Raw genomic sequence first — 23,070 nt, forward strand, 5'->3', positions numbered from 1 at the left:
TTATGATGAGTTTGTATTTATTGTTCGTTATTGCTTTCCAATGTTCTTGTGTGAAGCTGAGGTGAGTGTATGACATACATGATTTAACCATTTTGAGTCTTCGATTAGTATTTTTGGGATGCTTTCCAGTTGCTAGTAAAGAATTGATGTGTTATTATGAATTATCTTTTGATGCTTTCCAGTCACTTGTATAGGACTAAGGTGATTTTATATGATTCTTTGATTTATACTTTTATGAGCCTAGGGTAGGTTATCTATATGTGATGTCTACAATGGAGGCCAGGGCCCTAAGTGGCTGCCAAGGTAACCCATTGTAAGTTGTTTAATAAGTGAAAATGCTACACTAAATGGGAATAAAATGAACCTAATAAGAGTCTTTTTATGTTCTTGCCCATGCCTCAAGTGCTAGTACAAACTAGGATGGGAGTAGAGACAACACTTGGTTGCGACCTTGCATCATTAGTATGCCTTGTCAGTACAAGAGGATACTATGCCGCATTGGGATCACTAGGGGGTTGAGGTCCTGAGAGACTGCCAAGGTAACTCTAGCATGATTCATGTCATGACACCTACCCACTTACATAGTAGGTTTCCTATGTGTCTTTGTGTGCCTCTAGGTTTAGATGTCGATTTATCTTTGAATCTTTGAGTTAGATTGCTTTTAGGGTTTCCTAGACTTAGAGAGTATTTTTGATATTTGGAATGATATCCTATTTAGGACTTGAGACTATCTCCTCAGAGTGATTGGAGTGGTCCATTTAGGTTCCATGCAGTCGGGTGGTAGTGCTTTTTACTCTTACCATTGGGATCCATCTGTTGATACTATGGTTGGGGTTTCCTTATCTGCTTTTCCTTTCATTCTATCTCTATGTATTATGATGGATGGTTGTATCTTTATGATGGATAGTTATATCTTTATTATGGATGGTTTCATTTATTGTATTGTACTTTGTATCATGGAGCCGAGGAGGGTGATGTAATTCCATTTTTATAAATGTATATTCTTTTAGCCTTTCATACCCTATAACATGTACAGTGGATGATTGAACATTCTAAATTTTATTACCAAGTGGCATTTATAACAAATGTATATTATTTAAATGGACTTCAGACTTTCTATTGTTCTTTCATGTGAATGTGGTATTTATTAGACTATTATTAATTATTTTTAAATATGACTCAACTCTTAGGATCCTTAAGGAATGTAACCCATTATGTATGCTTATAGATGATTGTATGTTATTGCTTCCACTACTTTATGTTTGATGTGTATGATATTCATTCTTATTTAAAACAAACAAAATGTTTGGCAAACTTAGTAAAACTTTAGGTTAATTCTTTTGGATCCTTTGGCAGGGCGTTATAGAAGAGTCTTGGAAAACAATTCCCCTGGTGCATATCTATCCTCCAAATCTTTGCCAGCCTTAGCTCCACCACTCTATGAGGATAATACCATCATCATAATGATTAGGATAGCAAAGACAGATGGTTATATTGTTAGAGGTTTGGTATATTCGCGTTTTGGAATAGTCCCAAGCGTGAGTTGCTTAACCTCTCCATCTAGCTATAGGACTTTTGCAAGGAATAGGTAAGTATCTCTCACTATTTAGATAGATTACTTTATATACACTGCAATGATGAATTTGTGAAAAAAGACTTTCTCTTTGTCTCTAACTATTTTTTTAAAGGTTACGTTGTTAAATTTTTAGAATGGTTTCTAGATTGTCAAGAAGGGTTGCTTGATTGTATGATCCCGTCATGGTTTATCATACAATCTCTCCCTCCTAAACTTTCACAAATAAAGATTATTAAGAAATTAGGCTCATCTATGGGGGAATTGATTAGTATGGATTTTTTCTTTCATCTGTGTAATAATGTTAAATTACTTATCAAAAGCAAGATTGACAAGTTTGATCATATGCATAAGAAAGTGATTACTAATAGAGTTATTTATAATCTTGGGTTTCATAAGTATGAAGGCAAAATATCAGAAATTATAAGATTAGATGATAATAGAGAAATCATATTTAAATCTCTCCAACTTACTTCAGACCTCAATAGTATTTTCCCTATGATGAAATGTAGGAAACTAAAGGAACTTCAATTGATATCCTCTAAAAAGTCTCCTACACATGTTCAAGAGGATCCATTGTACCAAACAGTGTTAATCCAAGTGGAGGGGGCATCTAGGAAAGATAAGAGTAGGAAGGTATACCCATTAGGGGTTAGAGACAATATCACTTCAGACATAAAGTTGGCCCAAGAGAAAGCTTCATAAATCATTCAAGCAGATAAGACTAGAGATACTCAAAGGAAGGCAGAGGAGAAATACATTGCATCAGTCAAACAACAAAAGTAGTACTAAGATTTTAGACATAAGAGTTGGGGAAAAAATTCATGTGGACCCAAACTTGCTGCCGTTAGGTGGGAAGAAGAACCCTAATGATGAGGAAATGGATAATACTAATAGTGTTCATGAAAAGATCAATACACAGACACATGTAACATCAGTAATAAGGAAATCATGGATCCCAGGAAATCAAGTATCCAGACTACTAAAATAAAGCCGACAGAGAACACAGGAAAATAACATACTAAAATGCCAATTAGCAACGAGGACATCAACATATAAGAATTAGAAAAATCTCTTCTATTTGAAAGGGAGATGGTAGGAAAAGAGGAGGACAATATTTTAGAAGAGGATTTTAGATATCCACAGCAGCAATCAAAAGATACTGGGGAAACAAGGGGCACTCTCCACAAAAAGGCAGTCATCGGGTCATCTAAAATTTGGCAGACTCTAGCATAAAAAACTAGCCTTCCTTCTCCTTTGGTCAACAATCAAAAGGATAAAAGTAATGATCCAAATAGAGTAGAGAGATAGTTGACACAAGAGTTTAATGATTTTTTGCATAGGGATTTGATTTGGGATGAAGATCTGGAAAGGAGAAGTCTGACCAAGATCGAAGAAGACAATATAGATTATTTAACTGAAGAATTAATACAATTTTTTTGCTTTAAAAATATAGACAGGAGTATTGTTGTTCAGAAAGAGAACCTTATTCAGAGGATCCTAAAATTAGGAGGAGAAAATTACACATGTGAAGACTTAAGAAGTGATTTGTAAAAAGTGATGACAAAGATAGGAAAGCTTCACAGATAAAGACAAATTTACTATGCACAGAGCAAAGTGAGGCCCATAAGGGAAATGACTCCAAGACATTACCATGTTTAGAAGATAATATCTCAAATAATAATCTAGATATACTGAAGAAAATTTTACAAGAACTAGAAATTGAAGACAATGAAGGGAAAGATGAAAGCAAATTGGAGGTTGTTCTAGATGCACAAAAATAACATTGAACAACTAGGTATCTAGATGAATTAGGAAGGACTAAACTCTTCGAAGTGTAGGAAAGCAAAAGCTAAAAGAAGAAGAAAATCTCTAAAAGAACTTAGAGAAGTGGATGGTTATGATAGAGAACAACAAAATATTGATCGGATATTTAACAATGGGAAGGGGAAGTGCCTTCCCAAGGAAACATGAAGATTACAACGTGGAACGCTAAGGGTTTAAATGCCCCTAGTAGAAAAATATTGCTAAAACAAAATCTAAAACAATTCAATCTGATATTATTTTATTATAGGAAACAAAACTAAATAAGATAGAAGGAATTAAATTAGGTGATAAGTTAGGTAATTGGAGTATCACTTTGCAAGAAGCTTTAGGTGCATCTAGGGGTTTAGGCCTCATCTAGAATCCAAGGAAAGTAACTATAGATATCTTAAATGTAAACAACAATTGGATGGGTGGGACAGCCAAAAGCCTAAAATTCAATCTGAAATTTATTCTTGTTAATGTTTATGGTCCTATGAGTAATTTAGAGAAAAAATTAACTTGGGAAGAAATCAACATATTTAGGAATGATCATAAGAATAGTTCGATCTTAATAGGTGGAGACTTCAATATGATTCTAAACCTGAATGAAAAAGTAGGGGGTACTCAACAGATCTCTCAAGCTTCTAAAGAATTTAATAAATGGTGTGATTTTCATAACCTGATTGATATCCCACTTAATAATGGGAATTTCACTTGGAATAATAGAAGGAAGGATTTTGCTTATATAGCTGTAAAACTAGATAGGTTTTATATTAAAGGAGATCTGGACAAAAATAACTTGAATATCCAATCTTCAATTTTGTCGATTGATGGCTTTGATCACTTCCTTATTAGGATTGAATTTTTTGAGTCACATAAACCTTTTAGGAACCTATTTAAATGCGAAAAATGTGGTTTTCAGATCTAGTTTTCTAGAAAATATTAAAGAATGGTGGTCTCAAGGTAATTTTGAAGGATCTAGGATGTTTATCTTTGTTTCAAAAATGAAAATGCTCAAGGAAAATATTATTAGATGGAACAAATAACATTTCAACAATATTTTTAAACAAAAGTTGGATATTGAAGAAAGATTAAATAAATTAAATCAAGAAGTAATTAAGGAAAGTATGAATATGATACCTATCTTTTAGAAAAAGAATTACTTGCTAAATAAGAGGATATATTATCCAAAGAAGAAATATTCTAGAGGAAAAAGTCATGAGAAAGGTGGCTTGATGAGGGAGATCATAATACAAAATTCTTCCACAACTCTACCCTTTATAATAGAGCTAAGAGTAAAATTTCTAGAATTAAAAACCATCTAGGTATTCCAACTAAAACCCAAAAGAAATTTTGAAGATTTTTGTGGATCATTTCCAAAAATTATTAAATAATTTTGAGGGGCCAAATAGAGAAGCTCAAACCAATTTGCTAAAAGTGATCCCCAAAATAGTCTCAGCTGAAGATAATAAAGCATTGAATAAACCTATCACTTTGGTAGAAGTCAGATTGGTGGTATTCAATATGAACCCTAATAAATCACCAGGTCCATATGGATTTCAGGCCTTTTTTACCATAAATGTTGGGACATTATTGTTGAAGCTCTGAGAAATGGTGGGTCTTTGTTATCTAAAATCAATTACTTCTTTCTTACTCTTATCCCTAAAAAGGCAGAGCTTGAGGGCCTAGGTGACTTTAGACCCATCACGTTGTGTAATACATTCTATAAAATCTTATCCAAGACTTTAGCTAATAGACTAAAATTTATGCTTCCTAAGATTATATCTGAAGAATAAATAGGCTTCGTACCTGGTAGATCCATTTTGGATGACATTCTTATTATCCAAGAAACTATTCATTCAACCTATTAGAACAAAGAGACAATGATATGGTTGATTGGTGGTTCCTTTACAAAATGTTAGAAGCTTTCGGTTTCTCTCACCAATGGATCAATCTCATTTTTAAGTGCATTTCCACAACAAAAATTTCAGTTCTATCAACGGGACTTCTGAGGGATTTTTTGAAATTTCTAGAAGCATTAGACAAGAATATTCTTTATCTCAATCTCTTTATATTATTATGGTTGAAGCTTTTGTGAGATCTCTTGCTAGGACTTACAGTAATCAAGAGATTAAAGGTATTATTGTCACTACAAATATTCCTAACATTACTCACCAACAATACGTAGATGATATTGTTTTACTAGGCAAAAGCATAGTCAAAGAGGTGCTAGTTTTAAGATCCATTATAAAGCATTACATGGACGCATTTGGTTAGAAAGTGCATTATTTGAAATCTGATATTAATTTTATTAGTACAGAATCAAATTTGGCAAATCAAATCTACCAGATTATGGGTTGTAAAAAAGGATTATTCCATATAGGTACCTTGGCATCGAATTAGAGAAAGGTAGGAAGTCTAGTAAGGTTTGGAAGAGTACTACAAAGAAATTGGAGGCCAGGATTGGTAGCTAGAAAGATAAGTGGCTCTCAAATGTTGGAAAGAGTATCAAGATAAGCTCAGTCTTATCAGCTATCCCAATTTACCCATTATTGTGCCTCCCATTGACCAAGCACCTTCATCATAAGCTTGAGGCAAAACTCAAAAATTTCCTTTGGAATGACTGTGAGGAATCCAAAAAATTGGCTCTTATAAAATGGGAAAATATATGCAAACCCAAGGATTTTGGAGGATTAGGAATTAAGAATTTACACTGGCAAAACAAAGCTTTAGGGGCCAAATTAATATGGTGCCTTTTTGTGGAACGAGAGCATAAATGGGCAAAGATTATGTATAATAAGTACTTGAGTGCAGATGATCCTTTATCAATTTTCAGAATGAAAACCCTTCCTAAAGGGTCAGAGAGGTGGAACTTTAAGGTTAATTTTTGACACCTCATCAACAAATATCTAACTTGGGATGTTGGGAAGGGCAATAGGGCCCTATTTTGGAAAGATTCTTGGGATGGGCATCTCCCGATAGATAGTAGTAAAATCCCAGGGGACCTAAAAGGAAAATTTTTCAATCTTTGGGGTAATAAGGTTAGTGACAATAAAATAAAGATCTCTACAAAAGGAATCTCTAAATGAATTTGGAAATCTCTAAAGGACATCAAGTGGATCCAGCTACAATAAAGGCATACAAAGCAATCATACAATATAGGAAAGTTAAGCAGCTTGAGAGGAATGATAAGCTCATTTGGGTGACATCGAATGATGACAAGTATAGTGTGAAGAATGGATACAAAGCTTTGATACATTCACAAAGATGAGAAGAAGTGGAGATTCCCCTTTAACTTTGCTAGGATCTTGCTTGCCTGCCAAAGGCAGGTTTCTTCTTATGGCTGGTATTTTAAAATAAAATTTTGACGACGGACAAATTCTAGAAATTAGGTTTCGAAGGTCCATCAAGATGTGTGTTATGCAAGCAAAATAGTGAGGATAATGATCATATCTTATACAACTATCCTTACTCCCAAGTTTGTTGGGATTGGCTCAAACATATATTAGGTTGGTCATTCTCATTGCCTAAATCATTAACTGGCCTTCTCAAAGGTTGGCTCTCCAACCTGTGTAATGACATCTATAGTAAAGTCTGGAATATTTTCCCTTCCATCCTTGCGTGGGAGATTTGGAAAGACTAAAATAGAAGAATTTTTTGTGAAAATGAGATGAAGTTAGAAGAGTTAGTAAAAAAAAAAAGCTAGCATAATCAAAATAGTTAATTCTCATCTCAAGAATTCCAGGAAAGAAGAAGGTTCATTTTCTAATTATGATGGGTATATTAAAAAGAAATGGTTAAACTTGATTAACCCTCCACTTGTCTATTTTAAGAAAATCAAGGAGGCTAGGGAAAGGTGTAAATGGACACCCCCCCGAAAGGCTGGGCAAAGCTTAACTTTGATGGGGAAACAAGAGGCAACCTAGGGACAGTAGGTGTCGGTTGCATCATTAATGATGATACAAGTAAATGGATTGCTAAGAAAGCCAAGTCTGTTAATCCTACTTCCAATAATCTAGCAGAGCTTAAAGCTCTGGTAGAAGGTTTGCAACTATGTCAAAAATTAGGATTATCAAATTTTACCATTGAAGGTGATTCTCAAATTGCCTTAAATGCAATTAGGCAAAGAGAAACTCCCAACTGGGTCCTTAATTCTAAGTTAGAAGAAGTCCTTGGGTTGCTGGATTGGTTTGCAAAAATTCAAATTTGTCACATCTTTTGGGAAGGTAACTAGAAGGTAGACCTTTTGGCAAATAAGGGAGCAAATGGTGATAACTCTTTGGTATATAGAGATGAGTTATGAATGCCACTACTCATAGTCTAAGTTTAAGCTGTAAGTTTCACCTAAGCATGGGGTGGACCATTTAAACATGCCATAGATTTAATTTAGGATAATGACTCTATGTACTTCCTATCTAAACTAGTCATAATATAGGGGAAAGAACAACTTATACTATTTTGTTTTATAAGTCCCCCTGATGTATAACAGTTAGACCAATGGGTATACATCTTTTTGTAACATAATTTGTGGGATTCCTTTAGTAGTTATCTATTTTGTAATGCTAGTTATGATGGTAAGATCTTTAGTTAGGCCCATTCCATTACTTGTTATAAAGTAATGCCTTTTTAATCACTCCTTTTAATCATGTTTGCTTGTCCCTAATTGGGGATCTGTCTGTATGATGAGAGCTTCTAGGTGACATCAAGTAACTAAGACAAGTGGGTAGAGTCTAAGTGTTTCTAGAGTCTTCACAGAGTTTATATGCTCCCCTTAGTGGGTAATCCACATTGTCTTTTTCACCCTACAAGGAATATTATAGAAATGGACACATTCATCTACATTTTTCATTCTTCAAAGGTTCAAACAATGGCCTTTTATGGAAACATAAAGCTAGAAAGGTGGAATCAGGTGCTTAGGCTAGTCAATAGAATGACTCATATCATAGTTAGCAGGGCCATAGGTGAGGGCTTCTTCAATTATTACTTCAATTGGAGGATGAACAATGACATCATAGGTATTTTTATTGGGTGTATTTTTGACCCCACCTGGTGTCATGGTCTAGTAGAAGCTATCATGAGCTTGGATGAGAAATTTAGAATGCCTCTACCTGAGATATACATGGAACACCCTTCGGGGAGCTTAGACATGGCAATTATTCCAAGGTGGCCTACATTGGTAATCAAGTATATGGTTGCCTTCAATAAGGTATGACCAAAAATGGAATCCTGTTTTCAATTCCTCCTTAGATGGAGAGAGATTAAGGTGGATATTGGATATGAATGGCTCAGCAACTACCGTGGTTGGTTTAATGCTTATATCCATCTAGGGGTTGGATTTGGCAACTTGGACACATTGGACTTCTACACACCCAATATTGAGTAGTCTAGTAGGAAAAGGTGCTCCTTCAAATTCCTTAACCACTTTCAGTTGGAGACCCCTAATGACATTGTATAAGTCATTATGATTTTTTGGAAGAAGTAAGGTGTGCTGAGTTTGTGTCAAACATCTCCAATTTTGTTGAGTAACGTTGTTTTCCCTATTATGAGATGCAGGATGGGTCGTGGTTTTTTATTTCCTTCATGGGTCGGGAGTTTTGGTTAGTCCTTGTACTAATTTTTAGTTCTATAGTTCTTATAGTTTTAATACCATTAGTTCATAAGTCCTATAAGTCTAAGCTTATTATTTGATAGCCCTTAATAGGGATTTTGTCTTAGTTGTAAAGATCCTATTATTCCTGTTTGGTAATGAATACAGAGGTGGGTTAGATTTGTTCCTGTGTTATTAAGATGCTTGCCCACATATGTATTTTCACACCCTTTAAATATATGTTAATAATAATGGATTGTAGTTATTATTTTGGCTTGGCTACGTTGACTTTTGGTTTTCATTGCACTTTTTAGAAAGGCTTATCATGATCACCATTAGACTTTTGTTTCTTTCTAAACATAGTATTCTAGATTAGTTATCTTTGATTGACTATGGTGACACTGATTAATTTAGTAATTGCATCCTATTCCTTAATCAAGTAGTTTTATTATTTGTTTCTGAGATCATGGAAAAACACAGATATTATGGTTAGATTTTTCTCTGCACTAAGAAGAGGTTTGTCATGAAATTTGGACTGGGTGGTTGATTTGATAGTTTCCTTCTACATTTCAATTGAATGATGGTTTATCTTCATGAACCTAGTTTCAAGTCTTAAAATCTCAGGAGATAGTAATTTGAGTATGCAATTTATGTTTATAGCTTATGTTTTTCTCATCCAGATTAATATGTATCTTAGCATGCTTTGTTTGGTCTTCTTGACCTCTTATCTCAGTCGCTAGCTCGAGGTCCTTTTTATGTTTGATGGTAGCTTTGTAGGAAGAGACCAATTTATTGTATTTTAGAGTAAAGTTATGATTTAGCCCTCATTTTTTAATAGTAGCAAAATCTCAGTATGTCAAGAGGGAAAGTAAGGAATATTTATGTATATTAGATAGGTTTTAAAGCAAGTATTGATTTCAATAAGAGCTTTAAAGTGATTGGATTAGTCAAATAGTAGTAGTTAATATTTCTTTAGTGGAAGGTATTACATATTAATGATTTGATGATGGTCTTTATGGATTCATTAATTAGAGAATGGTTAGTTATTTAATACTTTATAAGGTGAATGGTATTGATTAAATTATGGCAGAGTGAAGTAACTAATAAGTCTAGTAGAATAGGTGCAGTCTTTGTTCATCCTAGGTTTTTTTTTTTTCCATTTTGATTAGGAAGTTATGTCAAGACTATCACTTACAATTCTATTTGCCAAGATAGTAAGGTAGGGGTGTTTCTAACTTCTAGCAATGGATGGGAGCACAAAGCAATGCTGGAAGGTTCCTCCAGCAATAGGTTTCAGTTTGGTACATGAGACAACAGATCACTTGTACTCATTGGATCGACCTGCGTTATTGTAAAAATAACATTTTGTATTAATTCAACTAGGGTATGCACCTTTTATGCTGTAATAATAAATGACTATGGCCCCATGTTAGACTGAAGTTTTTATTCTTCATTCTTTCCTACCAATGCCCATTTGAAAGGAGATATTATGATGTATGCTATTTAGTTTTAATTAATATAATCAAGGCCTCGACCATTTACCAATCAAAAAAATAAATAAATTTAGGAGATCATTTTTTGATAAAAAAGAGGGGTAAAAACTTTATTGAACTTTAGAACAAAGCAATACAAAACAACAAAGGGCCAAAGCCTAGGAAACACTAAAGACCGCAAAAAAGACAGAAACTAAATCATCTCTCCCTGATTCCACTTACATCCTTAGCCAAAGTTCTCTCCAAGTCATGAGATAAATCGCCTAGTAGCTGCTCCCACTCATCAATCTTCCAACCATCTATATTCCCAGAAGCCCATTTTGCTAAGCTATTAGCCACCCTATTCCACTCCCTTAGAATATGGGCATAAGACACTGAATCCATCACAAAGCTAACCTGTAAAATTTGTTGCACTATCATAGACAACTGCCAGCTAACATCTAAACTCTTCCTCTCAAGGAGAAGTTTCACTAGAACCTGAGAGTCATATTTGCAAATCGCCTTATTCCACCCTAGAGCATAAGCCTGCTTTAGAGCATAGAGGATAGCCAAACCTTCCATCCTATTAACAGTCTGCAACCCTTTATCGATCGAGAAAATAAAAATCACCGATCCAGAAGAGTCCCTACCAATCCCACCAATACCGGCTGACCCCGAATTTCCCCTAGAAGAACCATCCACATTAATTTTCAAAATGCCAACAGGAGGGGCCATCTATTTCCCCATCCTTTGAACTTTTTTCTTTGCACTTCTGCCTCTCCTAACACAGGCTGATGCCAGAGATATTCCCTATATTCCAAACCTTTCAACCATCATTGCATCATCCCTATCAAGTGGAAACACTACCTCACTCTTAGCTAAGATTATATTCTGAATCATTCCCATAATTCTAATCCAAACCTATTGAATCCCCAAAGTTTCTCCCCGAAAGATTCTTCGATTTCGTTCCAGCCAGACTTGCCATAGTAGAAAGATAGGTCCAGCATACCAAACATCCTACAAAAAGGGAGCCAAGGATGGGGGCCTCCCCAAGGACATCCAAAAATCAGCCAAGGAGGAGGCATGAATGCACGGTGTTTCCAAACATCCCACCAGAAATGCCATAGTTGTAGGGTGAAAGAACAACAGAAGAACAAATGCAAAGAGTCTTCCTCCTCACAACTGCAAAGGACACACCTCGAAGGGCCGGAGAAACCTCTTTTGTGAATATTGTCCCAAGTTAAGCATCTATTCCAGACCAAATTCCAAATAAAGTAATTACATTTTGGCCAAGAAAACTTATGCCAAACTTTCTTCCACCATTGAACCTCCCCCCCTACCAGTTGTTGGGAGAGCAACTCCTGATATTTGAAGGAAATAGTGTAAGCCCCCTTGGGATTAGGGGACCGGGCCAACACATCATCATCCATAAGGGCACTACAGTTTCGACTAGAAAGAATATACTGGAGCTCAATACGCTCCACTTCCAAATTGAGAATAGGCCATTCCTCCAAGTTCTTCCACCTTGCCTCCACCAGCTGCCCCTGAAGGGAAAAAGACTTAAAGTTGCGCACCCTTGACCAACCAACGTCACAAAACCTTTGGGACAATATGCACAAATGAGGATATTGAACAACCATGGGAAGGTAACCATCCCAAGCACCATACCAAAAATGAGCCTCTGATCCACCCTTGTAGATCCAAAATAAGCCACCCTTAATGAGCGCAACCCCTTTCTTGAGAGTATTCCAAATCATTGAGCCTTTTCCATACAAGCTTTTATTGAGGGATATCTTTTTGGGGATCCTTGGAAAGTACTTCTCAGTCAAAATTCTAGCCCATACCTGATCCTATTCCACACACTATCACCAATACAATTTGGCTGCCAAAGTAGTACCAGTTAGCATTGATTGCCATAATCCAAGACCCCACCAAACTGTTTTGGGCTACATACAATTTCCCATTTAACAAGACTCCACTTAGTTGAAGATAGATTGTTGGCCCATAAAAACTATCTTGCTAAGGAATCTAGCTCCCTAACAAAGCTCATCGACGCCACCTGAACCATACTCCTATAGAGAGGAAGAGCCTGAACCACAAATTGAAGCAGCTTGACCCAACCAGCAAAGGATAGCTAGCGATAGGTCCAATGAGTAACTTTGACATGGAACTTATCCAGAATGGCCTGCTAGGACTCCTTGGACTGCCTACCACCTTAGATAGGAATCCCAAGGTAGAGCAAAGGAAGACTCCCAATTTGGAATCTGAGAATCTGAGCGACCCTCCTCTAAATATAAGGTAGAGTGTTGAAGAAAAAAAAGGAAGACTTGTCCTCGTTAATTAGCTGACTTGAAGCCGCAAGATAAACATCCAACACCTTATGTATATTAGAAGCCTCCAAATGGTAGCCATGCCCATCAAAGCCGAATCATCCACAAACTATAGGTGAGATTGCACAGGAAGGCTTCCTCCCCAATTCCAACCCTGAATAAAACCCCCTTTCACATTCTTTTTTATCAACCATCCCAAACCTTCTACCAAAAGAAGAAACAAGTAAGGAGAGAGGGGGTTGCCTTGCCGTAATCCCCGAGAAGCACCAAAAAGATCAGAGTGTTCCCCATTAATCAAAATTGAGAAAGAATTCGAATTCACACAACTCATAATCCACTGGACCCATTCCTCCTCAAAACCAAAGGCCCCCAAAACCTTTTGGAGAAATGAAAAATGAACTCTGTCATATGCCTTAGCCATATCTAGCTTGATGAGCATAGCCTTATCTTTAGAGTTGGCCATAGAGTGAATAGTCTCAGTAGCCATAACCACACTAGCCAAGATCTGGTGACCCATCACAAAGCCACTTTGTTCTTCAGAAATTAACAATGAAGCCACTTTTTTAACCTATTAGTAATCAACTTAGATATAATTTTATAAATAACATTACAAAGAGAGATAGGGCAAAATTGACTTATCCGATCAACCTCTTCCCCCTTGGGGATGAGAGCAAGGAAGGTAGAATTTAGGGCCCAAAGCATTTGCTTATTCTTTTGGGATTCTTAAACAATTGCCAATAAATCTATCTTGAGAATATCCCAAAATTCTTGGAAGAACTCAATCAGAAAGCCATCTGGACCTGGAGCTTTCCTTTCTTCATCTGAAAAATAGTCCTCTCTAACTCCTCCAAAGATATGGCACTCATAAGATGCTCTTTCATTTCCAAAGAAACTAAAGAAGGATTACAAGAAAGGACCTGAGCCTCTTCAACCGAGTCCCCCTGCGATTCCTCCCTAAATAAAGATGCAAAACACTACATAGCTTCACTGAAGATACCTTGAGAAGAAGAGAAAGCCTCCCCCCTATCATTCACCAAAGTTGATCTAGAATTACCATGACATCTGGCCTTCACTGAATTGAAGAAGAAAGTAGTATTCTTATCACCTTCTCGAAGCCATTCAACCCGAGCTTTTTGTTTCCAATAGATTTCCTCTCTTAGCTCCCACTCCTCCAAGGTTTTTAGAGCCCTAGCTTCCTCCTACAACAAATACTCTGACACCCCATCCTCCCTAATCAACCTGGTAATATCATTCAACTCTACCTAGGCCACATTTTTTGCCTGGAAAATATTCCAAAGCAATACCTATTCCACCATTTGAGTTGATACTTGACATATTGTAGGAGTTTAGCAAAAATATGCATTGTTGTACCAAAGGCAAGTCTACCATCCTTCCACCACTCAGCCACACAGCCATATAGGTCTGGGTCCCTCAACCACATGAGTTAGAATTTGAAAGGTGGCCTCTGAGGCAACTGATTAGAGGAAATAGCTAACTTAATGGGCCAGTGATCCGAACCTCTCCAATCTAATATCTCAGACCTGGAAGACCACAATCCACCCACCCAAAAATAGGAGACCATGAATCGATCTAGTCATTCAGCAATGCAACTGTCTCCCATCCTTCTATTATTCCAAGTGAATTGGCCATTGCTAGGCTTGATATCCATGAGATTGAGTGCTGATATATTATTCCGAAGAAGCATAGAGGAGGGCTCAAGTCTTGCAATATCCCCCCACTTTTCAGATAGATCAAGAATAGCATTAAAGTCTCCAGTAATAATCCATGGCAAATAAGGAAATAGACCCCAAACAAAATGAATATTATTCCATGTAAGAATCTTACCTTGGAACTCAACAAGAGCATAGACATTGGAAAAAAGAACAGCCTCTCCCGATTGAGGGCATAGAGAGACCAAGGATAAGGAGGACCTAAAGGATATCCACCACAGAGGTTGGATCTTCTATGGGTTCCAGAAGCAAGCCATGCCCCTCAAAGATCCCTAAGCTCCAATGCACTGAAATTGACCATTCTTCCACAATTTGGGTGCTATACTCATCATACACTCAACAGAAACCTTGGTCTCCTAAAGAAAAAGAACATCAGGGGAATGACTTCTAACAAATTCTCGAACAACTTTTTGTCTAGGGCTGCTGTTCAAGCCCCTTACATTCCATGAAATAATGATCATTTTGGGGGAGTCAAAAAATGGGAATCCAAGGTCTTCATAGATCCTGACTCCACCAGAGTCTCCCTAATCATCTTAATCTTCTCTATGTCCTTCTTTTGTCCACTTTTACCACTTTTCTCAAAAACCCCCTTCTTGCCATCCTTCTGAAGAATACCTAGATGAGGAGAAGACTTACCGCGCTTATCCATATCCGAAGCAGCATTCCATGTAGGAAGGGCAGTCCCCTCTTCTCCCTTTCCCAAATCAACATATGACCCCATAATCACCTAAGCTCCTACTTGCTCATCAGTGACTATAGGCATGGCAGATTCCACTTATGGGGTAGGAGGAGGATTGGAAGAGACTATCTCTAGGTCAGACTCCGCAACAAATTGATCCACACTGATAAATCTTGGATTAATTTATTGCTATCCCAATTCATCCAAGACCTCAAATTTGTTAAAAGTATCCTCCTCATGTCTCTCCTTCAGAGTCCTCTTTTTTCCTCGATTACAATTACGAGCCTTGACCTGAACAAAGCCCTCAACATCCTTACTCTCACCAGAAATCAACTTCTTCCCTTTATCAACACCAGGAATGTTGCGAGGAGGAGGCAGAGGTTGTTGCTTCCTTGTCTTAGCCTTCGGGCATCTATGCAGCAGGTGGCCATATTCATGACACAAGTGGCACCAGAAAGGAAGGGTCTCATAATCTAATTGTTGCATTGAAGAATGTGAACCCGCACTCATTTCTACTGCATTTGGCAATGGTCTACTCAAATCAAGTTCCACACAAATTTGAGCAAAATTCATAACCTTCTTACTAAGGGTTTGAGTTGAAGACCCCACTAGTTTCCCCAACATCGAAGCAAGCATATGAAGAACATCCTCCCAACAACATTCTATTGGAAATTTGGGTAACCGAAGCCACACTGGAACCCAATTTGGGAGTTCCTTAGAGGGATCAAATCCTACATGTCGTGGCTTAACAAATAGCCCAACTTAGTTGTAAAAATAGGGCCCACCCTCAAAAACCCTATTACAATCAGTCATGTAGGTGAATGAGACCATGAAAAAGTTATTTGCAAGCAACATGACCTCCATTTCACCCTTTGGTTCCTAGATTCTCCAAGTCCAATTCTCCAAAAATTGAAGGGATACTCTTAATCCCAAAAATTTACAATACAATGAATGCTTTGAATAGTATTCAACATCCTCAGCAATCATGTCATAAGGGATTACTAGTTTGGGTCTTTCTTTACATCGCTCAAGGCATCCGTTAATCTTCATGATCTAGGATCCACCAGGCGAGCTTGAATCCATAGCTCCTGAGCTTTGAGAAAAGAGGGCATTATCAAACACCCTCACCCGTTGTGTTGATGGATGCACAACCTTTGCATCATGCAAAACTATGTCAGGCAAATCCCCAGAGGGCTCACCCCGAGACATATCCTCCCTCCGGCTTGGAGTGATCATGGCAGGGGACCACCGTTTAGGCTCCACACAAACACCATGACCACACTTCTTGTAGAAAGGTGAATAGCAATGATATGCCAACGATTAAAACACATTCTTCTACAAAAACCTTCCCTCACGTGATCAGAAACACACCCCCCCTCTAACGCACGCACAATAAGCACAAGAACGAGCTAGGGCATGACTACTCTAGCTCGGCAATAGCATGTAGAGATCACACACAGACATACTCCCCAATTTTTTTAGAGATCATTTTAAAATAAATATGAAATATTATTATTATTTATTTTTTGATTGGTAAATAGCCATAGCCATGATTAATTTTTATTAATTAAATCAAATTTACAAGTTGTCCACCATTCTGATGGGCACTGGTAGGAAAGAATGGGGAAAGAAAACCTCCAGTCTTGCCCAGGACTGAAGTCCTATATTATACATAAGTAAAAGGGGCATACCCCAGTTAATTACAATCTTAAAGATCAAAATTCATTTCCATGTCCGTCATACCGACTTGAGGGTAAAAGGAAATATAAATCTTATCTCTATATACATATCACCACAACCAATCCAAAGGTTAGGGGTTAGGAAAAATAAAGAAATCCATCAATTCCTTAATATTAGATCAAGATGGCCCAATCCATAAAGATATTATAAAGAATAATTAGAAGTTTATAGATTTCATCATTATTAGAATTCAAAAATATTTAATTATTATTTTTAATTACTTTTTCTTATTTTTTACTAATTTTAAAAGATATTGAAAAATCACAAGAAATTAGAGTATGAAATAAAACTATTATTTTTATCATGATTAATGCATAATGTGATGATTAAAAGGATGAGTGTTACTTAGGAGTAATTATATGAATTAGAACTCTGGTAGGGGGAGCAAACCGCTACAAAACTAATGAGGAGGAGACACTAAAAAATTCCTGTCATGGCAAAAAGAGGGGTAAACTGTATACCCGTTTCATATACACTATTTCGAGTAAATGCACAAAAATTGTAAATTGATTAATGCAAAATTGGGAGAAAGATTTAATAGAAATTAACCCTAATTCAACACTTTCCAAATAACAAGAAAATCCAGGATATACCACATTCTAGAGATTGCAATTGATATCAGAGGAAGAGGCAAGATATTAGCTACATAAAGTATATCTTTATTATAAGATTCGATATATATAGTTTCAAAATGCCCTTGATGTAATAAGAGGGGACACTATTATAGTTCACCTTGCATGCAATAATTTAACCTTAGTTGTAGTTGATAGAGACATCTATAGAAAGAAACCATACTACTAATTGAGCATAAAACCAAAATTTTGGGTCGATATAACAAACAAAATGACCCACGTTACAAAATTCTGGGTCAATATAATAGTGACCCATAGTACATAAGATTATCAAGTTCATTTAAAGACCAAAATAATTTTTGAGGCTTCATGTAGCGAGGAGGCCGTTGAACCTGGAGGGAATTCGAATGTAGTTTTCCCCTGCTTGTATTATCATAATTGGGCAAACAAAATTCCACTTCTTCCAAGTCTAAAAGATCTACATCCGGATGAATGTAGGTATTGTATGCCCTCAGATAGCTAGTTAACCAGTCCCTACCAGGGTCTTCAACAATTCCCCTCCACCTTAATGAGAAGTTAATGCTTAATTCCATTCTTGGCCATTCATAGAAAAACTTGACATTATCCCTAATTATCACGCAGGGACGTCTTGGACTCCTACCAATTTTCAAACTATCTACTTCAAATTCCATATAATACTTAGGGAGGGGGATATAGAGCTTGGCATTGATATTAGTGATTGCAATTTCCAAACCTACTAACCAACAAGGATAAAAAATATTATAGGTTAACCTGATAATATCCCACTTCTCCACTCCTACCTTAGCTAAACAACCCACCCAAAGCCTTACTATGTCACTGTTAGTCCTCTAGGAGTACTCATAGCTAAAGATCCCTTCTCCTAAAGCCTGAGTAATAGCTACCTGACTCATGTCATCAATTGGCGAGAGGAGCTGATTCCACCTCTTTGGTTTTATCAGCCCACAAAAAGCCATTATGTGGTTTTCAAAGGCATGATAAAGACTAATGTTGGAATCCATAAAGCCAAACCCAAACCTCAACTTATGACTCTATCTAAATCAATCATTGTTAGATATAAAATGAAAAATAAGATTCAAAATACACTAATATATAGGGATGAGAGAAAATTCTAGATGCGAAATAATGGCAATGATGTCCCAATGATCAAAGTTTCCTCTCAATTTCATCATGGGGATATCAATCACTCAAAAGTAAGATTTTAATAAAAATTAGGTACTCTGCCCAATTCAAACTCAATCAATTCACACGTAAAAGTGTGATTCAATTATGATGAACTCAACCAAGTATAAGAATCAATGATATGATTCAAAGATAGGGTGTTAATACCATTGGTACCCAAATTGGCTAATTTATCGGCTTCCTTATTGCCTTCTCTGAATATATGCCAAAATCTTACTTCTTCAAATGCAAAAAGTGATTACATCTTCTAATTTGGAATTCAAAATCCGATTTGGGGTAACTCCCTTTCTGAAAGTGTTAATAATAATTTGTGAGTACCCTTTGATCATAAGTTTTTAAATTTTGAGTTTAATTTTAAGATTAATTCCTTCTTCAACTGCTTCCAACTCTACAATATTATTCATCACCTTGTCTAGAGATTCATATCTTTCTGCTAACCAATTACAATTTTCATCCCTTATTATAAATCCTATTCTAGATTTGCCAGGATTCCCTCTTGAGGCTCCATCATAATTCAATTTCTTCTATCCTAGCAGTGGGGGTTCCCATTTATAGGTAAGTCTGGTGAGATTGTTCTTCTTTTTGTAGTAGAGGGGTGGGTTAATTAACAGTGGCCATCTTTCTTTAATTTTTGCATCCCATTTTGAAAAGGATCCTTCTTCTCTTGGTCTCTTCTTGAGGTCACTATTCATCACTTCCGAGATTGCCACTTCTATTTTTGAATAGAGAGCTTGCTTAGATAGGCTTTGATTTAGAAAAATCCTACAGTTTTGTTCTTTCCAAAATTCCCATAGAGCTATAGCTAGATAAATATTCTAGAGTTTACCATAGATATTTTAAGAGGTGTCTTTAGGCTAGCCTAATAAGTGATCTATCCAATTGCTAGCTAGTGAGGAGGTCTAATTTGCTTTGAAGCCATCTCCAACAGTCCTAAGACACTTTACGTGTATATAAAAGGCATTCTACATTTTCTTCTGCTTCTTTGCATAAAATGCATCTTGAAGGTCCTTCAAATCCCATTTTCCTAATTCTATCTACAGTTAATATTCTTTTTTGCATTACTGCCCAGAGGAACATTCTTGCTTTAGGAAGGCCTACTGGATCCCAGCATAGGTCCAAAGGGAGGGTGTTAATTTCCCATTTCTATGAATTTGTGATCATTCTATATCCTTCCTTTACTTTATAATTCCCATCTTTTGAAGCTGCCCAAATTAGTTTGTCCTCCCTATCTCGAATTGTAATAATTCAATTTTTTAGAATGTGTTCTAGTTTCTCCTTATTAGACAAGTTAATTCCATCTTTAGGTAAAGATTTTCATTTCCAATTTTTATCCGAATTTGAATCTGGTTCTTCTATGTAATCTTTCACCTTTGTCCCTCGTAAAGTTTTAAGGAGCGATATTGCTTTTGGTGATAAATCATAACTAATAAGAGGGGGAAATCCGTTCCATGAATCTTCCTAGAATAATGCTTCATCTCCATTCCCTATCTCCCATGTTAGGTACTTGGAGATCAAGTTTATTCTTTTAACCATGAATTTCCAGCCTGTAGAGCCTTTGGGGGGATTTTTTAATTCTAAATAATGAAGTTTTATCTAAAGGATTAAGATATTTACTCTAAAGGATTTTAGGCCATTTTCTATCTCTTTCATGATATAATTCCATACTTGTTTAGCCCCTAGGGCTTTGTTCTGTCATTCTAGATTTTTGATCCCTAATCCACCATATTCTTTAGGTTTACAAATTTTACTCCAGCTGATTAAGGTTGCTTTTTTCTTATCCTCTAATCCATTCCAAAAGAAATCACAAAGTTTTCTTTCTAATTTAGAGTTGATATTTTTAGGGAGATGAGAACAAGAAAGTTGATAAATAGGGATGGTTGATAAGACATCTTTGATCTTGGTCATTCTACCTACCTTTTTTAACCACCTACCTTTCCATGATTCTGTTTGATTGTCAATTTTATTGAGAATATGATCCCAGCTTGGGTTAGCATAATTACTTTTATCTAGATATATCCCAAAATATTTGAATGGAAACTTGTCTTTTTTGAAGCCAAGTTTATTACAAATTTGGTCTTCAACTTCCTCAATAGTGTTGAGAAAGAAGATTTATGATTTTTCAGCATTAATCTTTTGTCCTGATGCTTTGGTATATGTATCTAGGATATGTTGAATATGAGCTACCTCTTGGAGAGTGCTGATTCTAGCAAGAATAGTGTCATCAACAAATTGTTGATGGGTGGTATTCTCAACTTCATTTGTGACACTTACCCCTTTAATTTTGTCTTCAGATTGCAATTCTTTAATTGCCCTACCAAAAGCCTCTGCCATTATAATGAAAAAAAAAGAAGATATAGGATCTCCTTGTCTGATACCCCTGGAAATGTCAAAGAAACCTTTCGGGGTGTTGTTAATGAGGATCGAGATTTTGGGAGTCGAGATGCATTGAAAAATAATGTTAACCCATTGTTTAGAGAAGCCAAAGGCCTCAAATGTTTTGCAGAGAAATCTCCAATCCACCTTATCGTAAGCTTTTTGAATGTCCAATTTGAGGAACATACAAGCTTCCTTATTTTTAATTGCCAAGTGTATAGTCTCTTGTATGATGGAGATACCATCTAAAATAGATCTACCAGGAATAAAACTGGTTTGTTCTTCTAAAATAATTTTTGGAAGAAATCTTTTGAGACGGTTAGCTACTATTTTAGAAAAAATCTTATAAATAGTTTTACATAATGCAATAGGCCTAAAATCCCCAGGCGTAATACTTTTTCTTTTTTTGGGGATAAGAGTTAAAAAAGTGTGGTTAATTTTAGTTAGAATAGTGCCTCCATTACGTGTGGCTTCTAAGGCTTTCCACAATTCTTCTCCTAGGATGTCCTAGCATTGTTGGAAGAAGAAAGCTTGAAAGCCATTTGGACCCGATGATTTACCTGGGTTCATACTAAAGAGAGTTGTTTTTACCTCTCGGAGAGTAAAGGGTTCAGAGAGGAATTTATTATCCTCTTCAGTTATTAGCTTTGGGATTTCCTTTAACATCTCTTCTTGGGCTATTTTGTTGGAAAAATCATAATTGTTAAGTGTGTTATTGAAGTGTTTAGTTAGAATTTCCACAATTTCTACAGGGTTTTCAGTTTGCTCCCCCTCTGAGTTCTTAATTTTTGAAATGTTAATATAATTTCTATTAAAAAGAGTGCTATTATGAAAAAATTTGGTATTTCGGTCCCCTTCTAGGAGCCATTTTTCTCTGGATTTCTGCCTCCAAAATATTTCTTCTTTTTCTAAGATTTCTTCATGTTTTAGTAAATATTCTTTTTCTAGCATAAAGGATTCATTATTCATTCCTTTTGCAATGATTTCTTTATTTATTTTTTCTTCTATTTCTAGTTTTTCTTTGAAAATATTTTTAAAGTGTTGATTATTCCATTTTAATATATTTTCTTTAACACTTTTTAGTTTTGAGACAGGGAAAAATATTTTAGAAGCTTCAAATTGTTCCTCCTACCACCATTCTCTAACATGATCCATAAAAGTTTTGTCCTAAAACCACATCTTTTCGCATTTGAAGGGCTTCTTGCTGGGTTTTGTCTGCTCTTTAATTTCTAATTTCATTAGGAACTGGTCTGAGCCAGCCATAGGAAGAATTTCCACATTAGCCATTTTGTCTGAACTGAGTTCTCCTTTTAGGAGAAATCTTTCCAATCGTTCTGCTATATAAAAAAATCCTTTTCTTCTATTATTCCAAGTCTAAATACCCTTTTTTGTTTTGACATCCATCAGTGAATCTTTTTGAGTCCAATCTTTAAAGTCTTCCATAGATTTTCATGCTTGAGTGCCCCCTCCCTATCTTTCTTCCTTACTTAAAATCACATTAAAGTCTCCTTTGATAATGATAATTTCTAGGGGCATCGTATTGATGAACACACTAATTTCTTCCTAGACTGGTAACTTGTCTGCTATTGGTGTTGGCTCATAGACATTTACTATGACAATTTTAATGTCTGATTTAGAGCTAATAATCCTTGCTCCCATCTAGTTTGTTTGGGAGGAGACTAATTCTATACTAATTTGTCAAGGGTTCCATATAATTCCCAGTCCTCCTGAAGCTCCCTGCGAATACTGTAGCTCTGATTTCCATTTTCCAAATTTTTGACTCAACTTTATTGCTACATCTCTATTAAGTTTAGCTTCTTGAATTAATATAATATCTAAATCAAATAGAGTTATGTTATGCTTTAGCAAACATTTTTTGCTAGGGGCATTAAGACCCCTAGCATTCCAAGTAGTAATTTTCATTACTCCTTGGGAAGGAAATTCCCTTCCCATTGTATAGAAGATCAAGAATCTTGGTTTGTTCCTT

Source organism: Cupressus sempervirens, chromosome 6, assembly GCF_028749045.1.
Source record: "Cupressus sempervirens isolate cs-2001-9-10 chromosome 6, ASM2874904v1, whole genome shotgun sequence".
Taxonomy (NCBI): Eukaryota; Viridiplantae; Streptophyta; class Pinopsida; order Cupressales; family Cupressaceae; genus Cupressus; species Cupressus sempervirens.